The sequence below is a fragment of the Brassica napus genome, chromosome C6 (assembly GCF_020379485.1).
Source record: "Brassica napus cultivar Da-Ae chromosome C6, Da-Ae, whole genome shotgun sequence".
Classification (NCBI taxonomy): domain Eukaryota; kingdom Viridiplantae; phylum Streptophyta; class Magnoliopsida; order Brassicales; family Brassicaceae; genus Brassica; species Brassica napus.
The window spans coordinates 17,737,732-17,751,851 of NC_063449.1; the positions used below are offsets into that span (position 1 = coordinate 17,737,732).

The following is a 14,120-nucleotide window of genomic DNA, read 5'->3' on the forward strand; positions in this document are numbered from 1 at the left end:
CATGTAGTGGATATAACAAACATTTAGATTCCTAATAAGTCTAGCCATAAGAAAAGAAAATAGATTTGCGGTTAAAGGATGTAGAAACCGCCTACTTATATGGTCCACTGGATAATAAATATATATATAAGTCCCAGAAAATATTGAGTTGTCAAATACAACAGGTTCTCGAGAACTAAAATATATATGTGTATGTTAATATCCTCTGGAGAGATTTCCCAAACGGTTATCTAAAGAAAGAGATTGAAATGAGAATTTGAGACAAACAAGGTTTTGTTTGGGAATAAAATTAAAACATCTTAACAGATGGAATCTTTGTGCATCAAAGGGCTTATAGAAAGGTATTCAACCAAATTTTAAACATGGACTAAAAGCTCACCCATTGTGTTGTCCCATAAGGTACTTTGGTCCGGACACAAACGTATTGTAAGTCTCAAGAAGAACATGGTCGTGAGGATTTTTTGAATTAGACACGGATCCTTTGATCCCAAGAAGGACAAGGACATGTCCTTGGTCCGGAAAAGTTCTTAACCCAAGTACCATTGGCGCCTTGATGTAATAGACAAGCTATACTAGGCTGGACATGTGTTTTTGCCATGAATCTCTTGTATATGTTTAGATCATGTCCGATCATGAGGTTATCTATCAGATCCACATCAAGCTCGATCACAGACATGATATGTCTTTACACATGGAGGTACGGCCATATCATGGCGTTCCATGAAACAAACCATCGCAGCCACATCATCTAATCATTCAGAAACATTGGCCATACATGAGACCACCCGCGAGTGTGTTTGGTTGAGGTCGATGACCCAACACGTCCGAGCTGATTGCGGGATGGCCGAGAACAAAGAGCCAACCATGATGTATGAGGATAATGATGCGTGCATTGCTCAGCTCAATGACGGTTACATAAAAGGTGATAGGACGATGCACATATTGCCTAAGTTCTTCTTCACTCACGAGCTTCAGAAAGCCGGTGAGGTCCAGGTCGTCCAAGTACGATCCAGTGACAATTCAGCAGACCTATTCACCAAAGCACTTCCTACCTGCACATTCAGGAACCTCACGCATCAGATTGGGATGCGTAGGCTGAAGGACCTCCACTGAGGTTCACATCAGGGGGAGTAGTACGTGTTGTACTCTTTTTCCTTCATCATGGTTTTGTCCCACTGGGTTTTCCTGATAAGGTTTTAATGAGGCAACATTAAGCGTATTACAATCCATGTATGGTTATGTCATCCAAGGGGGAGTGTTATAAATCAATTGATGGATGTCCATAACCGGCCCGGTCCATAACCAGCCCATACACTTAGAGAGAGAGACGACCCAACCCTAGAGAGAGAAAGGCGGCCACGACTTGGAGAGAGAGAGAGAGAGGCGGCCATGTAGCTTGGAGAAAAGGAAACCATATTTCCTTTTTTCTTGTATTTGTACTCTTTTCATATTATGTATTAGTAGTTTTCCTAATCCTAGTTGGTTTAGTTTTTGGATACTTTCAATATTTCTATATCTTGTAATCCTTATATAAAGGAACACACTTTTGATTAATAATATACATAAACTTACAGTTCTAAATCCTAAGTTTCACGACACATCATATCGAAACAATTTATGGAGAAAGCAATTGTTGTCCTTCTGTTATAAAAGTTTTTTTTGTTTCCCTTTGAAACTAGGATGCGTGGCATATAGCTTTGAATTTCAAACAAAGTGGTCTTCGCCTAATGATAAAGGAGTTCGAACTAGAGGTTTTGGATTTGATTCTGCTTGGTCATCCATAGACGTTTTAAGTGGCAAAAAAAATCGGATTTCTGTTGATCTCTTAGTGATTAGCCCTTAGACCTAGAAAGCCTTTAAATCACACCAAAATTATATTAAAAAAAGACCGATTCATTTGTGTTTAAAATAGTAGTTTTTGCCAAAGTTTTTAAATCTATTGGTCGATTAAAATTTCATTAATGTATCTGCATCAAAAAAAAATTGGAGTTTGAAATCTTTAAAATGTGATTCATCGTAATTATGTAAGACTATCAGAAATTGTTTTAAATAATCACCAGCATGATGAAAATAAGTTTATTAAACGTAGATCTTTTTTAGACTGAATGTAGATCTTCGTAAGCAATTTCGTTGTACAAATAGAATTATGAAATGTAAAATTTATGAATATTCATAAAACTATTTAGTGTAGTACACCAAGTAAAATCATTAGTTAGAAGCAAAATTATGTTTATAAAATATATATAATTGTTGATTGTAAATTTGTTAAGATAATAATTTTTATAATTTGTAAAATAAACAATAAATTAGAGTTATAAAGATAGTTGGCTATGATCTCTTTTAAGTTTACCACAATATTTTATAGTTCAATGTTCAGTTCAAAAAAAAATTTATAGTTCAATGTTTGAGCAATCTTTCAAAACGTTTTTTGTAGTTCTGAATAGTTTTATATTTTAGGATAGCTACAAGCCTACAAAATGAAAGTTGGTTTGCAGTATTGCGTTAAAATAGCGGTTGATAACATGGGAACACTGGCTTGCAAAAAAAAAAAAAGGCTTGCAAATAATCAAAGAAAACAAAAACGTCGGTCTGCAATATTGCATTGGATTCTGTGGAAAGTAACAAAAAAGCATTACCAGGATCCATTTTATAAAGAGAGAAGAACAATAGGCTTGTCGGCTTTCACGTCGTCAAGAAATTAGTAGTAAATTCTTAAATTGTTTAATTTAAGTAGTAGTAAATTTCTCTAGTAAAAATAAGATGATTATTACTATTGTATCTGTAAATTTAAATACAAATGCAATGTTGTTCTCACGTTGCATGAAGGTTTTGGAGCTTTTTTCTGAAAACCCTATTAATAGTTGTTAATCTGTATTAGACATAAGTCACATAACTAACAAAAATTGCATTTATATGAAATTGTGGAGTTAAGAAGTAGAACAGTTAAATATTGAGTAGAAAATGATACGAACGTACAGTGAGCAGCTAGATAGCAACTCGTACACAGCTAAGCAGTTAATGACTATACTTATTCAATGCACGATAATTACCTTGCTTCACATGTTACAAGAAACAATTCAATTAGCATATGAAACGTTATGTACTATAGTATTATTATATATCACTAGTGGTATTCCGGCGCTACGCGCCGGGTTCGTATGTTTTATTTTCTAATAATTTTAATTTTTTTTGTATCAATTTGATAGTCCTTAATGATTGTAGTGAATTACTTTGTTTTGAAGTTGTTTAGGTCAAAAATGAATAGCATAAGTGATTTTCACTAATCGATTCAATAAAAATAGAATAAATAGGTGATAGTTGCACCAAAGTAAATATAGTTGATCTTAAAGCATAAAGTAAAATTGATGTTCCAAAAGAAAAACATGTAAATGCATGTGTTTGAATGAAGATAACAAATGTTTTCTCCTTTTAAAGTATTAACAATCCTTACATGTTTTGTCCATGTCATAGATGTGAGAATATGTTAAGAATTCATTGTGGACATGTTGGTTAAATACTTTGTCTTCAAAATAATCTTGAATTCATGTTTATTGTGTTGCATTTTTTATTTTATTTTAGTTTGTAATGTATATTGTAAACTAAGACTTGGACTTCTTTTTCCAGATTATTCCATTTAGTTTACTGTTACGATGGATTAAATTGTTTTGTTATTTATTAATAGTTTTTCAGTTTATTATATCTGTGGATGGTGGTAATTGGACAATCGTTCTTTAGAGTCAAAGTGTGCCAAACATAGTTTAATCGCAGTGCTTATATTGCCGTCTGATCAACAAAATTGGCAAAACTGAAAAACACAACATTTTCTGGAATTTTTCTTGTGTTAAAAGCTTTTGACGAACTAAAGGTCAACTTTGGGTTCACACTCAGGTGGAAGACATCCACCCAGCTACGTTCTTATGTTTATATCCCCGAAGTTTTAAAAAACGTTGTATGTCGGGGAAAGCTATTTCCTGTAGAGTCAATTTATCTTCGATGGAGTGTGTTTGGAAGAGAAATAAGAAGCTGGGAAATATTATGTTATTGACTCACTTAGGTGTATAAGTGTTTAATTTTAAAATATCAAAGCCCAAATATTTGCATAGACAGAGACCTAATAAGCCTTACAATTATTAAACTGAAAGCATAAACTATGAAAATATGATAGATAATTGAGAGCCACTATAACGTCTACTCAAGATTGGTACACCTCATTGGCTTCTTAGTTGTAGGCTCTGGTGATGTCCCAACTGGGTCTGGGTCTGCAGCCTTGCTCCCGCTCTCACTCAGATGTGAAGATGAAGAAGTCTTGATGATGACTTTGTGGGGGTAGACAAAGAAACTGGACTCAGAGCACGATCACACATGCAGCAAGAGTGAGTTTTTTGTCCAACTGCGACTTGATCAGAGCACAGAGACCAAATCCCTTGGAGTCTTGAAAGATGACCTCGAGCTACTTCTCGTAACCTTTGAAACCGATTTGCAGACAAAGCCATCTCACCTTGTTGTATGAGCGACATGACTTGAGAACGATTGGATTGGGGAACCAGTTTTGATTTAGACGAAAGGAAAATATAAACTGAAAAGTATAAGAGAGATATAAGTATATTAGGAGACTCAGTGCACGCTACAACTCGATATTGTCATGATTGACTTGAGAGTAAAATGATTAGAAGAAAGAGTAAAATGATTGGACGAAGCTTACGTTGGAGTAGACAGAAGATTTGAATTTCTTGATTCCACCGTTTGGGTGAACGTCTTCAATGCTGTAACCGATGGAATATTTAAAAGTCAATAGCCTATACAACTATATGGAATATTATAACTTTGAATTTTGTTTACAACTCTAAATCGAACTTATGAACATTTTAGCTTTCACGTGTTTAACTAACAAAAAAAACTGAAAACTTTTGGGTCATAGCACAATCAGAGCATCATGATGGCACACATACATGTCTTAAGTCTCTGGTTTGGTCATTTAAAAGCAACATCCAAACAAAATTAAGTCTGAAAATCAACTAAAATTCTCCAATCTTATTACTCCTATCCACACTTATTTTAGTATACGTACTAAAAACCTTTATAAAGCTGCTTCTTTCTGCTTTTTAATACAGTCACGGAGTTCATTTTAAATGAGGAAAAGATCAATACAAACTAATCACACTTGAAATCTAACCTTGTTCACCGCATTACGTTGGTAAAAGCTGAATGCGGGTAGGACACAAGCAAACCTTTCCTTGAACTATGATCATAAAGAACGAACAATGATAAGACTACCACACCAAATATATATATGTTCTTGTCTGAAATCATATCTATGAAAAGAGGCTTACATTCTCATCGACAAAGAGCATGTCAACACTCGTCAATTCACCTCCTTTCCTCACATTTCTTGCTTCCCTCTGGACCTCCGCAACGTTGGAGCAGCGTCCTGCTTTCAAATCAGCAAGAAAGACTTGGGAATTCGCCATTGTAATAACCAGAAATTGAACAGAGAGATCTTCTGGTTCTCGTCGAAGCTGTGATGCTCATGTCTGGATGAGGAAGTATTTATACCCGAAGCTCTAGTGAGTAGGTACGGGAAGAGAAGGAGTCGGATTGAATGCTGAGGAGTGGAGAAATCACGAATTAACAGGAAGTAAAGAAGAGCAAGATGAAACGTTGTAACGTCCATGGCGTTATCATCGACTTTCATCTCGGAAAAAGCGGCGGCCGTAAGATGAAGATACGACTTAGATGACGACATGCGATTTCGGGTCTCAATGCATTATATTTAGAGATAGGCCTGAAATGAAAACACAGAATATGGTTTAATAAATCCACACACCCAAGCCCAGACAATTGAGACCCAAAACAAAAATAAAATGTTGTGATTGGCCAATTATTTTTGATGACGTGGCAGCATAGATTTTGAGGAAATGCTGCTTTTAGTATTGTGATTGTCAGAGACTCAGAAACAACGTAATAGCTTTTTTATTAGATTTGTCATTATCCAGGTGATTGGCTAAGGTGCCTTTCAAATGCTAGTAGCCTAGAAAATTAATAAAATTCGGTGACAAAAATCATTTTTCTTTATAAAACTAAGAGTAAGCCCAGAAGACACTCCATAATTTCGAATATGAAGTTTCACTACTAAAAAATTCAAATCTGAAGTTTAATATTTTTATTTTTATTTTGGTCCCTACAATTACACATCACCGTTATGATTCATAAATATTTTCTCATTCATTGTTTTAATCCTTAAAAAAATTATATCTCATAAATATTTTAAATTTTTTTGCAGATTTTAAATTTTACACATAAAATTAAATAAAACTTTAAAATACGATTTAAAATATTTTAAACTAGATTTAGACAACAATAATATACAAAAAAAACTTAACAAAAAATATTTTTAAAAATTACGTGACGACATAACTATTACACAAATTTAAATATTATAACAACACTAATAGTCAGGTAAGTTTGATCTGGAACCTTCAAAATTTTCAAATATTGTCCAATTTATTTTGTGTAACTGGAGATGGTTGTTGTTATTGTTGTTCTTTTTTATGTATTTTTCATACAATTCTTTCTTGTTCATATCAAATATATTCACGAGTATTAATATCATCGAAAATAAATTAGTCTTTTAGCAATATTTTATGTCTCTCTTTTACTTTCTTGTTCCGGTCTAATGTATTTATAAGTATTAATATCACCCGATTTTAATAACTTTTAGCTCGTAATCTACAAAGTAAAAATAAGGAGAGTCATTTTTACTTCAAATGCACTAATAGATCATATATGCATTACGATTATCATTTTATGGAATAATATGATATTTTATTTGAAATTTAATATTAATTCAGTTATTTTTATTTAATGCTTTAAATTTTAATCGAATATTTTATTTATTAATATTGTTGTAATATGTTTATATGTGGGCTAGTTATTTATAAAAGTTTTATGAATTCAAATTTTTATGGCAAATATAAGGATCATATTATAAAATACAAATATTTTTGAAGTTGAGTTTGAAGTTTTGTTTTTGGAAAAGAACACTTTTAAAGTTCAAATATAAAATTTTGGAAGCTTCAAAATAGAGTTTCTTTTTGGAAATGCTCTAAGATAGAAATTTATTAGTGCGACAGAAACGCATTTGATACTATTAAACAAGTATATACCCTGATATGAAAAAAATACTTTTTCACATGAAGAATAGTTTTGTACAATATTTAAGCAACACAAAATCTTTTTTTTTTTGGCAACAGCAAGATATATATCAATGTATTTACCATAATGCATGCATGCATTAGATATATATGTTACTCATAAAATTTGGGTTTCTTTAAATCTTTTGGCAGTGACAGTAAATTCAAAGTGCATTAATGTTTCAGGAATTTGTTTGACCGGATCTAGAGATTTCGTTACATAAAAAAAGGAGTGGAGTATACAATTTTACAAGCATTAACACATACTAGTATATTTCCAAAATTTTAAAAGTACATAACAGCTGGTATTGCACTTTAGGGTTTCGTTGCAGCCGGTTATTATCGGTTTTTCTTTTAATTATATGGATGTGAATCTATTTCTCATTTGGTTTAGAGGCATGACCAGATCCATTCCACATCCAATACATTATTCAAAAAATAACTCAAAACAATAAATTAAAGTATTTTAATGCGACAAAAAGTTAACGAAAAAACAAATAGTACTAGTATTTTGATTGCCGGGTCAAAAGTCAAAATCAAAGAGTACATGTTAAAAAGAATATGGAAACTGGATCCATGTGATGGGCCAATACTAAGGCCTTTTACCTTAGCGGGACCTACTTTTGATCAAAATCTTATGTCTGCCACGTGGTTAGCACTGGACCCGACTTTGTCGCTTTACATATGCTCTCTGGACCCTCTTAATTAAATACTTTTAACTGTAATAGATTGTTAAAGGTTCATTATTTTTCAATAATGACACCCATTAACTTCCTAACTAAAAACAGTATTTTAATTTTTTTTTAAAGACTTCATTATTTAAAATTAATTATTCTGGTCATTAAATTATGACACTTTGGGCTGCTCATAATCATATATTATTAATATTCTAAAATGTAAAATTTATTGAATCAATAATACTCCCTCCGTTTCTAAATAGATGATGTTTTAGAGAGTTTTTGAAGTTTCATAATAGATGATGTTTTCATATATCAATGCACTTTTTCACTTTATCAAAAACTGTGTAACCAATGATATTTTGTAGTAAGTTTAGTGGTTAGTTGAATAATTTTTAATTTATATTTTAATAATATTTTTAAGATAAAAAACACGTTTCTTAATAGTTGTGCACAATCTTAAAATTTTATGTATTTTGAAGCAGAGAGTATTATTTATTTTAAAAATAAAAAAGAATCTACTTATGAGTTATGATTACTCTCACAATCAACCATCATTAAATTAAACCTTCATATTTTGTTGTATGCAGCAACGGGACAATTATCAGCAGTGGATCCATAAAATATTTTAAATCAATATTTAATTAATTATTTTAAATAATTCACAAGTATTTTGATCAAAAATAATTCATAAGTCTAATTAGTTAATTAGAAAATAAATATAAAAAGTTAACCTTTGTTTTTGTTCACAATAAATTTTTGAACCTTAAAACTGTTTTTAAAATGAATGCATTTTTGTGTTTGATAAGAAATTTATAGGCCTAGAACTGGTATTACAAGAATTTGTTATTTGTCAGAATCATCTTGGAGAGGTCCTTGATGTGTACAACTGCTGGATGCCATAATTATTATTAATGTTATAATTTAGCATAATATTATACAAGAAACCCATACATAATTGAAAATAAATACATATATATAAGTAATAATATGGACTTTTAACGTTTAAACCTCAGAACTAAGTTTGTTCTGGGTAAAACCCATAAACTAAATATTTAACGAAAAAATCTTCAGACTAATTTTATTTAATTAATTAAATCCTATAATGTCATAATTACCACTACTACCGGCAAATCCTTAGTTTAGGGGTTTCTATATCAAGTAAATATAACTCAGAGGTTTTACCATGAAAATTCAAAAAACAAATTCTTATAATATTATCTAAAAATTAATAACATAAATTTTCAAAATTAGCATTTTTAATTTTTTTTTGTAAATATATGAGTTTTATCAACATTATATATGTATAAAATAAAAATGTAAAAACCCAAAAAATATAATAAAAATTATCTAAAGATATACCTGTAATAAAATTACTAAAATATTAAAATGTAAAAAACAAGAAAATTTAATAAAAATTGTATCTTATCTAAAAAATGTAATAATAAATCTTTAGATAATTTTTATTATATTTTTGGGGGTTTTACATTTTTAATTTATACATCCATCAAACTCATATATTTAAAAAAAAAATTAAAAATGCTAATTTTGAAAATTTAAATTACTAATTTCTAGATAATATTATAAAATTTTGATTTTTTTTTTACTTTTAATGGTAAAACTCCTCAACTATTTGTACTTAATGTAGAAACTCTTAAACTAAAGATTTACCGGTAGTAATGGTAATTATGATATGTTAGGGTTTAATTCACTAAATAAAGTTAGTTTGAGGATTTTTTTCGTTAAATACTTAGTTTGGGGTTTTTTTTTAACCCAAAACAAACTTAGTTGGGGGGGGGGGGTTTAACGGTAAATCGGCCAATTCATACGTAAACACGTCACATGTGCGAAAACATACATCAACTATTATAAAATTCAATTTTCCATACATGAACTTACAAAATTGGGTTTTAACATACATTGACTTAATTTTCATTAGTCAAACGTTACAGAATAAGAGTTTTCGTTAACCGGTAACATGAAATTGGCTAATTCCTACATCAAAAGGGGGTTAACGGTCCCGATTAATACATAAACACTTTACATGTGCGAAAACATATATCAACTAATACAAAATTTAAATTCAATACATGAACTTTCAAAATTTGGTTTTAACATACATTGACCTAATTTACACTAGTTCAGCATTATCGAAGATAAATTGTATGTCACGTGTTGATTAAGTGAGGTTTTTATTGTATTATATGGTAAATAAACCGTTTTACGTGATAATTGACTAAGAAAGATAAATCATTTAGACCAAATGATTTCGTTCTAAATAAACTGTATTACGTGGTAACTGACTGAGAAAAATAAATTATTTAGACCAAACGATGTTGTTCTCGTGTAACTCATTAGTTAGCTTTTCTCTTTAACTTTTTGTTCTTCGATTTTTTTTCGGCAAAAAACTAATACAGAGAAGACAATAAAGAACAAAATCGAATATAAAAAAACGAGAATGTCTAGATTATCCAATCCTAATTCCTCTTTTGTTCGATAAGTTAGACATTTCCGTTTTTTTATGTTCGATTTTTTCCTCTCTTGTCTTCTCTGTGTTAGGTTTTTTGTTGAAAAAGACGAAAAACAAAAAGTTAAAGAGAATCTAACTAATGATTTACACGAGAACGAAATCATTTGACCTAAATGATTTATTTTTCTTAGCCATTTACTACGTAATACCGTTTAATTACCACATAATACAATAAAAATCTCACTTAATCAACACATGACAGATAATTTATCTTAGGTAATGTTTGACTAGTGGAAATTATGTCAATGTATGTTAAAACCAGATTTCGAAAGTTCATGTATTAAATTTAAATTTTGTATTAGTTGATGTATGTTTTTGCATATGAAAGTGATTATGTATTGATTGGGAACGTTGACCCCTGTTGATGTAGGAATTTTCATGTTACCGGTTAACGAAAACTCTTATTCCGTAACGTTTGACTAAAGGAAATAAGGTCAATGTATGTTAAAACCCAATTTTGTAAGTTCACGTATGGAAAATTGAATTTTATACTAGTTGATGTATGTTTTCGCACATGTAACGTGTTTATGTACTGATCGGGACCGTTAGCCCCTGTTGACGTATGAATTGGCCGATTTTCTCAGATTTTAACGTTAAAAATCCTAATAATATTGAAGATGTCCATTTAATTGTTATTATGTCAAAAATAAAAAAATGAAAAAACCTACAACTAATTGTGAAAATAAAGCTGAAAAAACATATATAATTAAATCAAATAATATTTACGTAAAATATGTACTAATTATAAGAAAAGTAATATAAATATAAAATCCTAAACTAAAAAATTATTGAAATATTATTAATATTCATTTATATGAAAATGCATAATAGTATATATATATATATAGATGTGATATATATATATATATATATATATTAAATGGAGTTTTGGTCCAAACTAAAAAAGGTAGAAATTATATTGAAACTATAGGCCAAAAAACAAATCAATTCGGATTTTAAATAAACTAGGGCTATAGCCCACATTAAAAATAGAATTTAATACTGGTGTAAAAGAGAGTTGAACTCTGGCTAGGGGTGTCAAAGGGTTTGACTGTATGTCACAAGTGGCGTCATATTTTTAGCGATAAATACTTTTACTCTCACTCCAGCTATTATCATACCAATCAGGTTAAAAACTTTCCACCCATGTTTTCGCTAGTAACTGTTTTTTTTTTCTCGTCAAAAATTAATTTTATAGATATTCAACAACTGATACAAGACCAACAAAGACCAACGAAGACATGATTAATTCGTGGTTAGCTAAGCCGACGGAGAAAGAAATATCCTCGGAAACGATGGTAACTGTTTAAACAGAGTAAAATTGGTTATTTTGTTCCTTTTGTTATATGAAGAAAAACTGGTGTTACGTTTCCTTTTTTTTTTAATGTTATTTTACACCACTAGTGTTCCTCTCAATTCCTCCATATTAATTACTCCCAATTACTCTTGTAGTTACCAATCCCACTCAAAGAAAGATGTAACTGTAACCAACGGAATGGGGAGAGTGGTGATAGCGACAGTATTGTCTCCTATTTAGATCAATGTTTTAAGAACTAGACCAGTCAAGAACATATACCCGATGGTTGATCTATTGTGTTGGACTAGTCCAATAATATTGCCACTGACCTCGATCAAACTGTAACGTGTAAAAGACATACCTATTAAGGAAACAAGTATAACTCTATTTATGTAAAGGACTTCATAGTCATTAGTTTGTACAAAACCCTCCAACCCTTGTACCTATATATAACTGGCTGTATATCTTCATCTAATAATAAGAATTATATTCTTTATGGTATCAGAGCCTCCCGATCTACACAAAACCTAAAATTTTTTTTTCATATTCTTCAATGGCGGCTAACAACAGCTCAGTGCTATTCACTGAACACAACATCCCAAACACACCAGGCCTTCTCACCATCAACATGGCTAATGTCACCAAACTCACCTCTGATAACTACTTGATGTGGAGTATCCAAACACAGGCGCTTCTTGATGGCTATGGTCTCGCAGGCCATATTGACGGCTCCCGTCCCATACCACCACCACAAGTCACGGTCAATGAAGTGACTACTGAAAACCAAGACTATGTCTTATGGAAACGTCAAGATCGCCTTATTTTCAGCGCACTCATTGGAGCTATTACCACCAATCTTCAACCGATTGTCTCCAGAGCGGTCACAGCCTTCGAGATCTGGACGACACTAGCAAACACATATGCTAAACCTAGCCGTGGCCATATCAAATAGCTACGAGATCAGGTACGGGCCTGGAAGAAGGAAGACGAGAAAATTGACACATACATTCAAGGCTTGACGACAAGATTCGATCAACTTGCACTCCTAGGCAAGCCGTTTGATCATGAAGACCAGATTGATGCGATATTAGGGGGTCTTCCTGATGACGACAAGACTGTTAAGGATCAGATTGAAGGACGCGACGTACCTCCTTCCATCACTGAGGTCCATGAGAGACTGATCAATCATGAACTGCGACTGTCCTCTCTCTCACCACAGCCTGGCTCCACATTCCCCGTTACTGCAAACATTGCACAACAACGCTCCAACAACAACTTCAACAACCGCAACCCTTGCAACAACACAAGCAGCAACAACTATCGTGGAACCACAAGCAACTGGCAAGCTCAGTCTTACAACAACAATAACCGGAACACAAGCAAAGGACCTCAGCCCTATCTTGGACGCTGCCAAATCTGTGGCACTCACGGACATGGTGCGAAACATTGTCCTCACCTCCAGACATTCCAAGCCGGTCAACAACTTCAGCAGAGCTCACCATTCACACCGTGGCAGCCAAGAGCCAATCTTGCTGTCAATGCTCCATACAATGCTGAGAACTGGCTCCTCGACAGTGGGGCTACACACCATCTCACCTCAGACCTGAACAACCTCTCTCTCCATCAGCAGTATCACGGAGGAGATGACGTTACCATCACAGATGGCAGCAGCCTTCAAATCACCCACACCGGTTCCCATACTCTTCCCTCAAACTCTAGAAACTTACTGCTAAATAAAATTCTTTGCGTTCCAAATGTTCATCGCAACTTGATATCAGTGTATCGACTGTGTAACACTAACAATGTCTCCGTGGAATTCTTCCCGGCTACTTTTCAGGTGAAAGATCTCAGCACGGGGGTGCCGTTACTCCAAGGCAGCACTAAGCAGGGTCTGTACGTATGGCCGATCTCAAAGCTCCAAGCAGTTGCGATGCTCACCTCCTCTCAACCAAAGGCGACTATATCTCAGTGGCACTTAAGACTAGGCCATCCGCATATCTCTGTCCTAAACACTACTCTTCTGAAATTTTCTTTACCTCTTTTGCATTCAAAACAAAAAGACTTCACTTGTTCTGATTGTCTTTCTAATAAAAGCCATAAACAGCTTTTTTCAAATTCCACCATTGTCTCAACAAAACCACTCGAATACATTTTCTCAGACCTCTGGTCATCCCCAATTCTCTCTACCGAAAACCATAAATATTATCTCCTACTCATTGATCACTATACACGCTACTCATGGTTGTACCCACTTAAAAGAAAATATGAGGTCAAGGATATCTTCAAAACCTTCAAGCCCTTGGTAGAGAATAAATTCAAAACCAAAATTGGAACGCTCTACTCCGATAACGGTGGCAAATATATTGCCTTGAGATCCTACTTAGCTGAGCAAGGGATCACGCATCTCACATCTCTGCCGCATACGC

General features: G+C 32.7%; 1 long non-coding RNA gene across 1 annotated transcript; it reads right to left on the reverse strand.

The window, feature by feature from the left end:
* Positions 1-3,596: 3,596 nt before the first annotated feature.
* On the reverse strand, positions 3,597-6,197 carry LOC111204051. Its single transcript, XR_002656472.2, has 4 exons — positions 5,331-6,197; positions 5,174-5,239; positions 4,703-4,763; positions 3,597-4,576 (listed from the first exon to the last, which is right to left on the reverse strand). It is a non-coding gene; the product is annotated as an uncharacterized LOC111204051 (long non-coding RNA).
* Between the last annotated feature and the right edge of the window lie 7,923 nt (positions 6,198-14,120).